This window comes from Stenella coeruleoalba (assembly GCF_951394435.1).
Source record: "Stenella coeruleoalba genome assembly, chromosome: 20".
NCBI lineage: Eukaryota > Metazoa > Chordata > Mammalia > Artiodactyla > Delphinidae > Stenella > Stenella coeruleoalba.
In genome coordinates this window covers 16,392,245-16,404,542 of record NC_137166.1, presented here as the reverse complement: position 1 = coordinate 16,404,542, position 12,298 = coordinate 16,392,245, and the positions used below count along the sequence as shown (strand labels likewise).

At 41.7% G+C, this 12,298-nt stretch overlaps 1 protein-coding gene across 9 annotated transcripts in view; it reads left to right on the top strand.

Moving 5' to 3' along the window:
- Positions 1–12,298, top strand: part of ZFHX3 (zinc finger homeobox 3) — a gene marked incomplete at its 3' end in the record, with an annotated part of 1,354,624 nt that overhangs the window by 677,418 nt on the left and 664,908 nt on the right. For all 9 annotated transcript variants that reach the window (XR_013825252.1, XM_079907054.1, XM_079907056.1 and 6 more), the window contains one exon: positions 2,739–2,804. The remainder of the gene's footprint in view (positions 1–2,738; positions 2,805–12,298) is intronic.

Genomic DNA, 12,298 nt, shown 5'->3' with positions numbered 1-12,298 from the left:
CGGAGCTTCCTCCTAATGTGATGCCAGTATCGCATCTGGAACCTTCTCCCCTCAGAGATCCCTGGGCACCTGGAAATACATGGCTGGAAACTACGAAGCCCATCTGATCTTCCCAGTGGCTGTATTTCTATCCAAGCAACGAGTCAGGGATCAAGGATGCATTTCCCCCCAAATTTACACAAAAGGGTGAAAATTACATTGCACTACCCCCTTCTCACTGTCCCGCCATCTCCACAGGCACACACACGAACTCTGCAGGGTTGGGGTCCCAGAGAAAATATGGGACGACAGTTAATTTGAACTTCAGGTAATGAATAATTTTTTATATAAGTATGTCTCAAATATTATACCAAAAATTTACTCATTGTTTACCTGAAATTCAAATTTAACAGGGCATCTTTGGTTTTTTTAACTTGCTAAGTCTGGCAGTCAAGATTCCTCTTAAACCCAGGTATTTTCTGCAAACAAGTGAGGATAGCAATGACTTCCAGTCGCTTAGAAAATACGTAATTATAAAAGGATGTATTTGAATATTTTGGAGTCTAGCTTATGACACAGAAATGTGAAGTGTTATACTGTGTGCAGGTGCCCCACTCTGTCAAAAGCCATCTCATGCAGTCTCAACATACAAACTCCACCGATTGAAGAGGTGACCATAGGCCTGTGTATGCCCGTTCAGCTCAGTTGTATAAAAATGAGGACTCTGGATAAAAATTGCCAACCCCCTTGTACACAGGCTGGGGCCACGCAGTCATCATCACCTGGCAGGCCTTGTGTCGTAGCCCAGTCCTGCCCAGGCTGCATCAGAGGTGTGCGGCCACACCCCACACAGGCCTGGACCTTGTGGTCCAGCAGTGAACACTGAGCCTTCACATGCATTCGATCTGGTCCCTGGAAAGTGTGCAGGGAGGAGGTGGGGAATGTATCCTGCGTCCATGCTCAGTGCTTGATCTCACTCGGGAGCCTGTGATGTCACCACATTAAGTTAAAATAACCAGCCAACAGGACAACAGGGGCCCAGGGCTGGGAGGGAGGCAGAGTGAGTCAGGGGAAATACACTTTTGTATCTTCATTGCCATTCATGCTCAGGGAGAGTGTCCCATGTGAGGAGAAGGGGTTGGCCCAGGCCTCAGTTTCAGCATACAGGGTCCTCACACTTGCTCTCAGCTGGGAGGTCAGCGGGTATTTACCTAGCCTTAATTTAGTCTGCCAAGTAAACAGAAGAGTTTAATTTCTATTTATGTATTTCTGTCTGCATGTTTTCAATACTTTGTGCCAGGTGGGGGACATGTCAAATCTTACATAAGTTTGCTGGGCCCAATATAAATATTCAAAAGATGAGAACATGTTTCAGGACGCAGACGGGTGGATAGAGTGAAGGTCAGGCTGACCTGATGCTTTTGGATAACTCCTGCCTTGTGGGCAGGGGCCAGTGCTGTGATTTTTGGGAGGAACAGAGGAAATGTGGTCTTTGAGATGACTGCCAATGCCTATTCCGAAAGAGCATCTCTCTCATTTGCCTGGATTCAAAATTCCCTACATGTATGAGGCATAAGCAAAGCAGTGCATGCCCACGCCTTCGTGTGTGCACAGGCTCAGCCCGGCTCACACCGGCGTCTGCAGCGACCTCAGACAGTGAGCGTGGTGCTGGCGTCTTCACGCAGCTGATTCTGGAAACCCTCCAATATGGTGCTCCTGGTCTGGGTTGCAGTCAAGGCATATGTTTATCAACAATCACAGTATTTGATCTAGAAAACAGTGAAAGTGATGGTTGATAGGATGATCCTCAGATTGCTCTTGTTTCTGAAGTGGGAAGAGAGAGCACGTGGTTCACAGATACTTAGAAAAGAAAAGGGAAGGGGTATGTATGTGACTTCTTTTGGGAGTCAGGGAATGGAATTTTCTCCAGAGGAGAAAATAGCTATTCTTCTTTTACCCCTTTAACCAATGGTGAAATGATAAGGTAGGAAGTTAAGGTAGGAAGTTAAGAGGCTAAGACTATCCTCGTAGAAAATGTGGGGGAAACAAAAAGGTAGGGTTGCGATCTTTGGGCTCTTGAAGCAAAAAGGGCTAATCTCCTTTATGGGATTTCTTCTTATGAGAGAAAACATGGTTTCCCTGAAAGTAGATTAAAAAAGAGACCTCAACTATTAAAAAAACAACCAAAAAAAAAGAGTTCCACCTGCAAAGTATTTTTTTTTTCTATTTCATTTGTACTCCTCTAGGAGTCCAATTAGCCCAAATGGCTGTGGAAGCAGTTATTCCCGAGGGCCATTGAAGCCGTTGTCCTCTTGGGCCCATAACGTGCGAAAGCCAGTAGTCGTGTCACACCAAAGAAAAACGCATTTGCTTTAAATACAATGTGTCTGCCTTACAGACTATGGCAATGAGCTCCAAAAAACTCACCCTAATGTAAGTCTGTAGCTTGTAGCTGCCTAGGCAGAGCTGATTAACATCTGTAATATTCAGAATACAGACTTCTGCTCTCATAGCATGGACATCCCTTGCGTAGTCTGTGAGTTCCTACTTCTATTCATACATGTGAGTGTGCAGAGAAAAACAGTGTCTGTATATGCCGGGCATCAAAAAGCAGTTTCTTTCCGCAGTGAGTTTAATATATTCAGTAACCTTCTGTTTATTTGGGTATTATTTGCTGAAAACACATGGAAAGCTTTGGCCTAAGAGTGTAGGAAAACCCAGACCAAGTGTTGATCCCAAGCTCTCCTCTTCTCACACAGATGCCTGGACCCACGTGGGCAGACGGCAGAAGAACTGTCTCTCTTTACTGCACAGCATCAAATAAGGTCAGTAATGCTGCTTGTGCTCCGTCTTCTTTTACTGTCCATGTTATCGAGGAAACCTATAAAAGTTCCCTCTTTTGATATCTTGACCCATGGTGCTGCTCGCATGCTGCTTTGTGGTTTAGAGATTTAAAGAAACAGAGAGGGAAAAAGAGTGAGAGAGAGAGTTTGCCTTAGGTGATAAACAGCAGTGCAAGGCCAGAGCCCTTATTAAAAAAAAACAAGAAGAATAAGGAAAAGAAAAAAGAAGAAGAGAAGCAGCCGTAGCAACAAGAGAGTTTGGAAATGATCGGGGATGTGGGGGGCTTGCAGGAAGAGGTGAGGGCACGTAAGGGAGGACGCAAAATCAGCTTCACCCAATAACAGCGCAGAATAGAATTCCAGGCATTCACAGACCCATTTGCACCCTAGCTTGAATGCAGAGAGAGGTGTATGACATACCTGTCTACAGGGCCACCCAGTCATGGAAGAAACACTTGGAAACCCACGGGTACACTTATTCAACTCTCTCAGTTTTCAAAGACAACAAAAAAAAAAAAACCTTGTCTGATAACATAGGTTATTGGCATCTTTTTTCAGTGGGAAATTGAAATTAGATGTGGTCACACCCCCTCCCTCTCCCCCCCTCCCCCACATACACACACACACACACACACACACACACACAGTCTTCCTTGTTAGATCGTACCTTCTTGGGCAGACCTCATTGCCTATGCCCCTGCCTCCCCTGTTACCAATGGTGTTTCTTTGAGTAAGATGTGTCTGTGACTTTGGACTCAAAGGATGTCATTACATTGGTTCATTGAAGTAACCACTGTGCGCTGTGTGAGGCTCACAATGCATGTCTATCCAGGTTAGCCCAGTTACTGAAAACATGGTGGAGGGAGGTGCTGCTGTTGCTGCGAGTTTGTTCACTGACTAGGAAGGGCAGACCTACCTGTTCATTTTTCTCCAACTGCTCCCATGTGGGATGTCAGGATAGCCAACACGGTGATTCTAAATTTCTAGATTGTCAGGTCTCTGCTGTGTTAGCAGATGGACATGTGCCAGGAGTGAGGAATTAGGGGCTGTGTGCGGAACAGGACCACTTATGTAGGAGATGGTGACACTGTGTGTTTCGTCTTCTGTCTGGACTTCTCCTCTGATCCCTGATTTGATGGGAAGTGGGATTGTTTCCTTGGGAAGGAGAGAATATTTATATGACTTTTTCAGAGAGATGTGATTTTAGAAATAAATACTGCGGTTTGGTTTCTGGAATGCAGCCCATAAGCATTTCTTGTTGGTATACCTTCAGAGCTGGGGTTTGGATTTCATGCTCAAGTGCAGGGTGACTTTCTACTTTTTTGTGGACCTTTTGTTAAATTTTATTACAATACTCCTTAGTGAATTTTTTTCCCAAACCTTTTACAACAAAGGAAACAGAAGAGGGCATAAGATGAAACACTGAAAGCAGTGGCATGAATGCTTTCCCATTTTTTATTTTGGTCTGGGTAGTGAAAAAATAAAAACTAGAACAGTGATACAACAGTGATTGACATGGCACATACATATGCCGGGTGGTAATGCACTGCTCGTGTTCAACCCTCGGAATGCTCGCATGTGATCACTTGGCTCCTCCACCTCTTTTATTCTCACAGTTTACTTGGTCAAAAACAAAGAATGTAGAAATGACTAGTCATCATTCCAGACAACTTGTAAAGCAGTGAGCCTCATATGTGAAGGGTGAAGGCAGGGAGAAAAGTTAAAGTGTGGCCTTTCAGGACCGCATCAGCAAGTCCCACATTCTTCCTTTGTACAGATTCAATATACGGTTGACTCTTGAACAACATGGGGGTTATGGCTCCAATGCCCAAACAGTAAAACATCGCATAACTCTACAGTAGGACCCCCATATCTGCAGGGCCTCCATATCCACGGTTCTGCGTTCGCAGGTTCAACTAACCGCAAAAAATCCACATAGAAGTGGATGCTCACAGTTCAAACGCCTGTTGTCCAAGGATCAACTGTACTACTTGTGGCTTGAAAGTACATAAGATTTCACTAAAGCCAGCTTTGGTCCCTTCACCACATGTCAGTTTTCTTCTGGTAGTGTGTAAGAGAAGGCTGATTTATACGCCACCATTATTGCATGGGTTTCCTGAAGGGTCTTGAGCTGCTCCAGTGTGGAGAGGGGCTTGGACTGGTTGGTCTCAGACGTTGCTTTCCCATTCAGCATGATGGTAGCCTCTGTGTTTGCAGGTCTCAGAGGAACCCCTGTTAATCATTAAGGAGTGATTTTAGAGCTGGAATCAAAACACAAGAAAACACCCACTAGCTTTCTTATCTTAGGGATGAAAGTAATATCAGTGATGCTGAACTTTGAGCCATGAGCAGCTGAAGTTTTGGAGACAAATATCAGCTGCAACATCACGTCTACTCAGGCCTTGGGAACTCCGTGATGAGTGAGTAAATTCAATTGGTCGTAACTGAGTCAGGTCCCTTATTCACCCAGCATGTGATGAGATAGATAACTTACTGCTGGTATCTTTTGGATGCTCAGGTCAGATAAAAACTAAGGCAAATTAACATGAACTTGAAAGGTGGGACTGGTGGATGGATGCTCACCACGTGAGTTTCTTTCCTTTTTTAAAATAAAGAATGTCATTGAATTAACCTATGCAAATACATCTTCCCAAATAATAAAACACAGATTCCCTTAGTTAAATGTGCGCCTACCATGCATTGCTTTCATTTTAATCACAGCAGATCAGTTCCTCAAGTCCTTGAGCCTTGAAATGTCGTCCTCAGACAAATCCAGAGTCTTGTGGGCAATGCAGAAGTGTCTAGAAAAAAGTCACATGACTGGGCATATACCAAGGGAAAACCATAATTTGAAAAGACACATGCGGGGCTTCGGAGGTCAGATCCCAGGGAGAGGACTGGGGTTGGCGGCGTGAACACAGCCTGAAGGGGCTAGTGCACCACAGCTAGCCGGGAGGGAGTCCGGGAAAAAGTCTGGAACTGCCTAAGAGGCAAGAGACCATTCTTTCAGGGTGCGCAAGGAGAGGGGATTCAGAGAACCACCTAAATGAGCTTCAGAGATGGGCACGAGCCGTGACTATCAGTGCGGACACCAGAGACGGGCATGAAACGCTAAGGCTGCCGCTGCAGCCAGCAAGAAGCCTGTGTACGAGTACAGGTCACTATCCACGCCTCCCCTCCTGAGAGCCTGTGCAGCCCTCCACTGCCAGGGTCCCGTGATCCAGGGACAACTTCCCCGGGAGAATACACGGTGCGCCTCAGGCTGGTGCAACGTCACGCCGACTTCTGCTGCCACAGGCTCGCCCTGCATTCCGTACCCCTCTCTCCACCCGGCCTGAGTGAACTGGAGCCCCCTAATCAGCTGCTACTTTAACCCCGTCCTGTCTGAGTGAAGAACAGACGCCCTCAGGCGACCTACACACAAAGGCGGGTCCAAATCCAAAGCTGAACCCCAGGAGCCGTGCGCACAAAGAAGACAAAGGGAAATTTCTCTAAGGAGCAACGGATTAAATCTCCATAATCAATTTGATGTACCCTGCACCTGCGGAATACCTGAATAGACAACAAATTATCCCAAAATTGAGGTGGTAGACTTTGGGAGCAACTGTAGACTTGGGGTTTGCTTTCTGCATCTAATTTGTTTCTGGTTTTATGTTTATCTTAGTTTAGTATTTAGAGTCTATTATCATTGGTAGATTTGTTTATTGATACGGTTGCTCTCTTCCTTTATATATATATATATATTTTTTTTTTTTCTTTTCCTTTTTCTCCTTATGTGAGTATGTATGTGTATGCTTCTTTGTGTGATTTTGTCTGTATAGCTTTGCTTTTACCATTTGTCCTAGGGTTCTGTCTGTCCGTTTGTTTTTTTTAGTATAGTTTTTAGTGCTTGTTGTCATTGGTAGATTTGTTTATTGGTTTCGTTGCTCTCTCCTTTCTTTCTTTTTCCTTTTCTTTTCTTTATTACTTTCTTATTTTTAATAATTTTTTTAATTTAATTATTTTATTTTATTTTTTCTTTCTTTACTTTTTCTCCCTTTTCTTCTGAGCCATGTGGCTGACAGGGTCTTAGTGCCCTGGCCAGGTGTCAGGCCTGAGCCTCTTAGATGGGAGAGCCGAGTTCAGGACGTTGGACCACCAGTGACCTCCTGGCCCCACATAATATCAAACGGCAAAAGCTCTCCCAGAGATCTTCATTTCAATGCTAAGACCAAGCTCCACTCAAAGACCAGCAAGCTCCAGTGCTGGATACCCCATACCAAACAACTAGCAAGACAGGAACACAACCCCACCCATTAACAGAGAGGCTGCCTAAAATCATAATAAGGTCCCAGACACCCCAAAACACACCACTGGACATGGTCCTGCCCACCAGAAAGACAAGATCCAGCCTCATCCACCAGAACACAGCCACCAGTCCCCTCCACCAGGAAGCCTACACAACCCACTGAACCAACCTTTCCCACTGAGGGCAGACACCAAAAACAACGGGAACTATGAACCTGCAGTCAAAAGGGAGACCCCAAACACAGTAAGTTAAGTGAAGTGAGAAGACAGAGAAACACACAGCAGATGAAAGAGCAAGGTAAAAACCCACCAGAACAAGCAAATGAAGAGGAAATAGGCAGTCTACCTGAAAAAGAATTCAGAGTAATGATAGTAAAGATGATCCAAAATCTTGGAAATAGAATGGAGAAAATACAAGAAATGTTTAACAAGGACCTAGAAGAACTAAAAAGCAAGCAAACAATGATGAACAACACAATAAATGAAATTAAAATTCTCTGGAAGGAATCAATAGCAGATTAACTGAGGCAGAAGAACGGATAAGTGACCTGAAAGATAAAATAGTGGAAATAACTACTGCAGAGCAGAATAAAGAAAAAAGAATGAAGAGAATTGAGGATGGTCTCAGAGACCTCTGGGGCAACATTAAATGCACCAACATTCGAATTTAGGGGTCCCAGAGGAAGAAGAGGAAAAGAAACGTACTGAGAAAATTCTTGAAGAGATCATAGTTGAAAACTTCCCTAATATGGGAAAGGAAATAGTCAATCAAGTCCAGGAAGCGCAGAGAGTCCCATACAGGATAAATCCAAGGAGAAACATGCCAAGACACATATTAATCAAACTATCAAAAATTAAATACAAAGAAAAAAATATTAAAAGCAGTAAGGGAAAAGCAACAAATAACATACAAGGGAATCCCCATAAGATTAACAGCTGATTTCTCAGCAGAAACTCTGCAAGCCAGAAGGGAGTGGCAGGACATATTTAAAGTGATGAAAGGGAAAAACCTACAGCCAAGATTTTCAACCCAGCAAGGATCTCGTTCAGATTTGACGGAGAAATTAAAACCTTTACAGACAAGCAAAAGCTAAGAGAATTCACCACCACCAAACCAGCTTTACAACAAATGATAAAGGAACTTCTCTAGACAGGAAACACAAGAGAAGGAAAAGCCCTACAATAACTAACCCAAAACAATGTAAAAAAGGTAATAGGAACACACATATTGATAATTACCTAAAATGTAAATGGATTAAATGCTCCAACCAAAGGACGTAGATTGGCTGAATGGATACAAAAACAAGACCCATATATATGGTGCCTACAAGAGACCCACTTCAGACCTAGGGACACATACAGACTGAATGTGAGGGGATGGAAAAAGATATTCCATGCAAATGGAAATCAAAAGAAAGTTGGAGTAGCAATTCTCATATCAGACAAAATAGACTTTAAAATAAAGACTATTACAAGAGACAAAGAGGGACACTACATAATGATCAAGGGATCAATCCAAGAAGAAGATATAACAATTGTAAATATTTATGCACCCAATATAGGAGCACCTCCATACTTAAGGCAAATGCTAACAGCCATAAAAGGGGAAATTGACAGTAACACAATCATAGTAGACCACTTTCACCAATGGACAGATCATTGAAAATGAAAATAAATAAGGAAACACAAGCTTTAAATGATACATTAAACAAGATGGACTTAATTGATGTTTATAGGACATTCCACCCGAAAACAACAGAATACACTTTCTTTTCAAGTGCTCATGGAACATTCTCCAGGATAGATCATATCTTGGGTCACAAATCAAGCCTTGGTAAATTTAAGAAAATTGAAATTGTATGAAGGATCTTTTCAGACCACAACACTATGAGACTAGATATCAATTACAGGAAAAAATCTGTAAAAAATAACAAGACAAGATTGCCCACTCTCACCACTGTTATTCAACATAGTTTTGGAAGTGTTAACCACAGCAATCAGAGAAGAAAAAGAAATAAAAGGAATGCAAATTGGAAAAGAAGAAGTAAAACTGTCACTGTTTGCAGATGACATGATACTGTACATAGAGAATCCCAAAGATGCTACCAGAAAACTACTAGAGCTAATCAATGAATTTGGTAAAGTAGCAGGATACAAAATGAATGCACAGAAATCTCTTGCATTCCTATACACTAATGATGAAAAATCTGAAAGAGAAATTAAGGACACACTCCCATTTACCATTGCAAGAAAAAGAACAAAATACCTAGGAATAAATCTATCTAAGGAGACAAAAGACCTGTATGCAGAAAACTATAAGACACTGATAAAAGAAATTAAAGATGATACAAACAGATGGAGACATATGCCATGTTCTTGCATCGGAAGAATCAACATTGTGAAAATGACTATACTACCCAAAGCAATCTACAGATTCAGTGCAATCCCTGTCAAACTACCAATGGCATTTTTCACAGAACTAGAACAAAAAATTTCACAATTTGTATGGAAACACAAAAGACCCTGAATAGCCAAAGCAATCTTGAGAAAGAAAAACAGAGCTGGAGGAATCAGGCTCCCTGACTTCAGACTGTACTACAAAGCTACAGTAATCAAGACAGTATGGTACTGTCACAAAAACAGAAATATAGATCGGTGGAACAGGATAGGAAGCCTAGAGATAAATCCACAAACATATGGTCACCTTATCTTTGCTAATGGAGGCAAGAATATACGATGGAGAAAAGACAGCCTCTTCAATAAGTGCTGCTGGGAAAACTGGATAGCTACATGTAAAAGAATGAGATTAGAACCCTCCCTAACACCATACACAAAAATAAACTCAGAATGGATTAAAGACCTAAATGTAAGGCCAGAAACTATCAAACTCTTATAGGAAAACATAGGCAGAACACTCTATGACATAAATCACAGCAAGATCTTTTTTGACCCACCTCCTAGACTGGAAATGAAAACAAAAATGAACAAATGGGACCTAATGAAACTTAAAATCTTTTGCACAGCAAAGGAAAGCATAAACGAGACGAAAAGACAACCCTCAGAATGAGAGAAAATATTTGCAAACAAAGCAACTGACAAAGGATTAATCTCTAATATATACAAGCAGCTTATGAAGCTCAATATCAAGAAAACAAACAACCCATTCCAAAAATAGGCAGAAGACCTAAATAGACATTTCTCCAAAGAAGGTATACAGATAGCCAACAGACACATGAAAGGATGCTCAACATCAATAATCATTAGAGAAATGCAAATCAAAAGTACAATGAGGTATCACCTCACACCAGTAAGAATGACCATCCTCAAAAAATCTACAAACAATAAATGCTAGAGAGCGTGTATAGAAAAGGGAACCCTCTTGCACTGTTGGTAGGAATGTAAATTGATACAGCCACTATGGAGAACAGTATGGAGGTTCCTTAAAAAACTAAAAATAGGACTATCATACGACCCAGCAATCCCACTACTGGGCATATACCCTGAGAAAACCTTAATTCACAAAGAGTCACGTACCACAATGTTCATTGCGGCTCTATTTACAATAGCCAGAACATGGAAGCAACCTAAGTGTCCATCGACAGATGAATGGGTAAAGAAGATGTGGCACATATATACAATGGAATATTACTCAGCCATAAAAAGGAACAAAATTGGGTCCTTTGTAGAGACGTGGGTGAGCCTAGAGACTGTCATACAGAGTGAAGTAAGTCAGAAAGAGGAAAACAAATATCGTATATCAACACATATATGTGGAATCTAGAAAAATGGTACAGATGAACTGGTTTGCAAGGCAGAAATTGAGACAACAGATGTAGAGAACAAATATATGGATACTAAGGGGAGAAAGCAGCGGGAGTGGGGTGGTGGTGGTGGTGGGATGAATTGGGAGATTGGGATCGACATATATATATTAATATGCATAAAATAGATAACTAGTAAGAACTTGCTGTATTAAAAAAAATAGAATTCATAAAAAGGAAAAAGAAAGCCACATGAGAACAAAGGCAGTTTAGAGACTCTGGCTTCACCTGTGATGTTTCCCGTGTGTGTCCTGGGTACCACTTTAGGTGGCACAGCTGCGTTTCTTAATAGTGTTTTTATTCTTAAATATATTGAAATATAATTAACACATTAAATCCCCAATTTTATAAGTACTTTGGCTGAGGCTGCAATTAAATGAGGTTGCACTTTACGTAGATGGAATGAATCGCATTTCTTTTCTGTGATACATTGACTTTGATGAAACACAGTAATGGCGGGAATCATAAAAGTGGTACAAGAATGTCTGAAGTTGGGAAATGACAAGCTTTTGGGTAATGCTAACCAGTATAAACTGAGGCTGTAGCTCTTACAATTTCCCGCTCAGAGAACCTGTGTTATTGTTTCCTGCTCTAAACTTCATATTTTTAAAAAAAATTTTCAGCATACAGAAATGCACACATTATGTAATCATTCATTTTTCTGTTTAAAGATATCTATACCTGCTGATAAGCATAAAGTAGTTAGTGTTACTGACTGAATTGGTGTAACTCCAGCCAACCCCGAATTACTAATCCCAAACAGAAGCGTAATATGTCCTTAGGACAGTTGTTAGCAAGTATTGGAAGCCACCTGCAGCTTGCCCAATGATGGGGAATTTCTTTTAAATAGAGAGGGACATCTCTTAGAACCCAAGGGCCAGTATCAGGAACTGCTGGATCCAGGAACTGGGAGGTGAGCAGCACCCCAGGGAGAATGTTCTCTTGGTCTCTTATCCCTCGTTCTCTTTGCAGATCTTTATTCTTTCAGCAGACTACCTTTTCTTACTACCCTCTCCTCACAGGAGATGAAAAATGGCTGTTCACAATTCCTAAGTTATATTCCAGCAATGTAAAGGACCAGCTCTCTCAGCTCTGATTCCCTGAGTCTCTGGGGAAGAGACTCTGACTGACCCTTCTTGGGGCCAGATGTCCATTCTGGTCTCACCAGTGGTGTGCTGCTGCTGTTCAATACAACCATTATTGAAGAGTAGATTATTTAAACTTACAATTAAATAATTTTAAATGTAATAATTCCTCAAAAATTATCACTTTATTACATTTTGCTGTTTATGCTCCCAAGGTTATTTATGGCTGTTGTATTGTATGATAGAATTCCTCTATAATGGTATGCTACTATACATCTTTTCT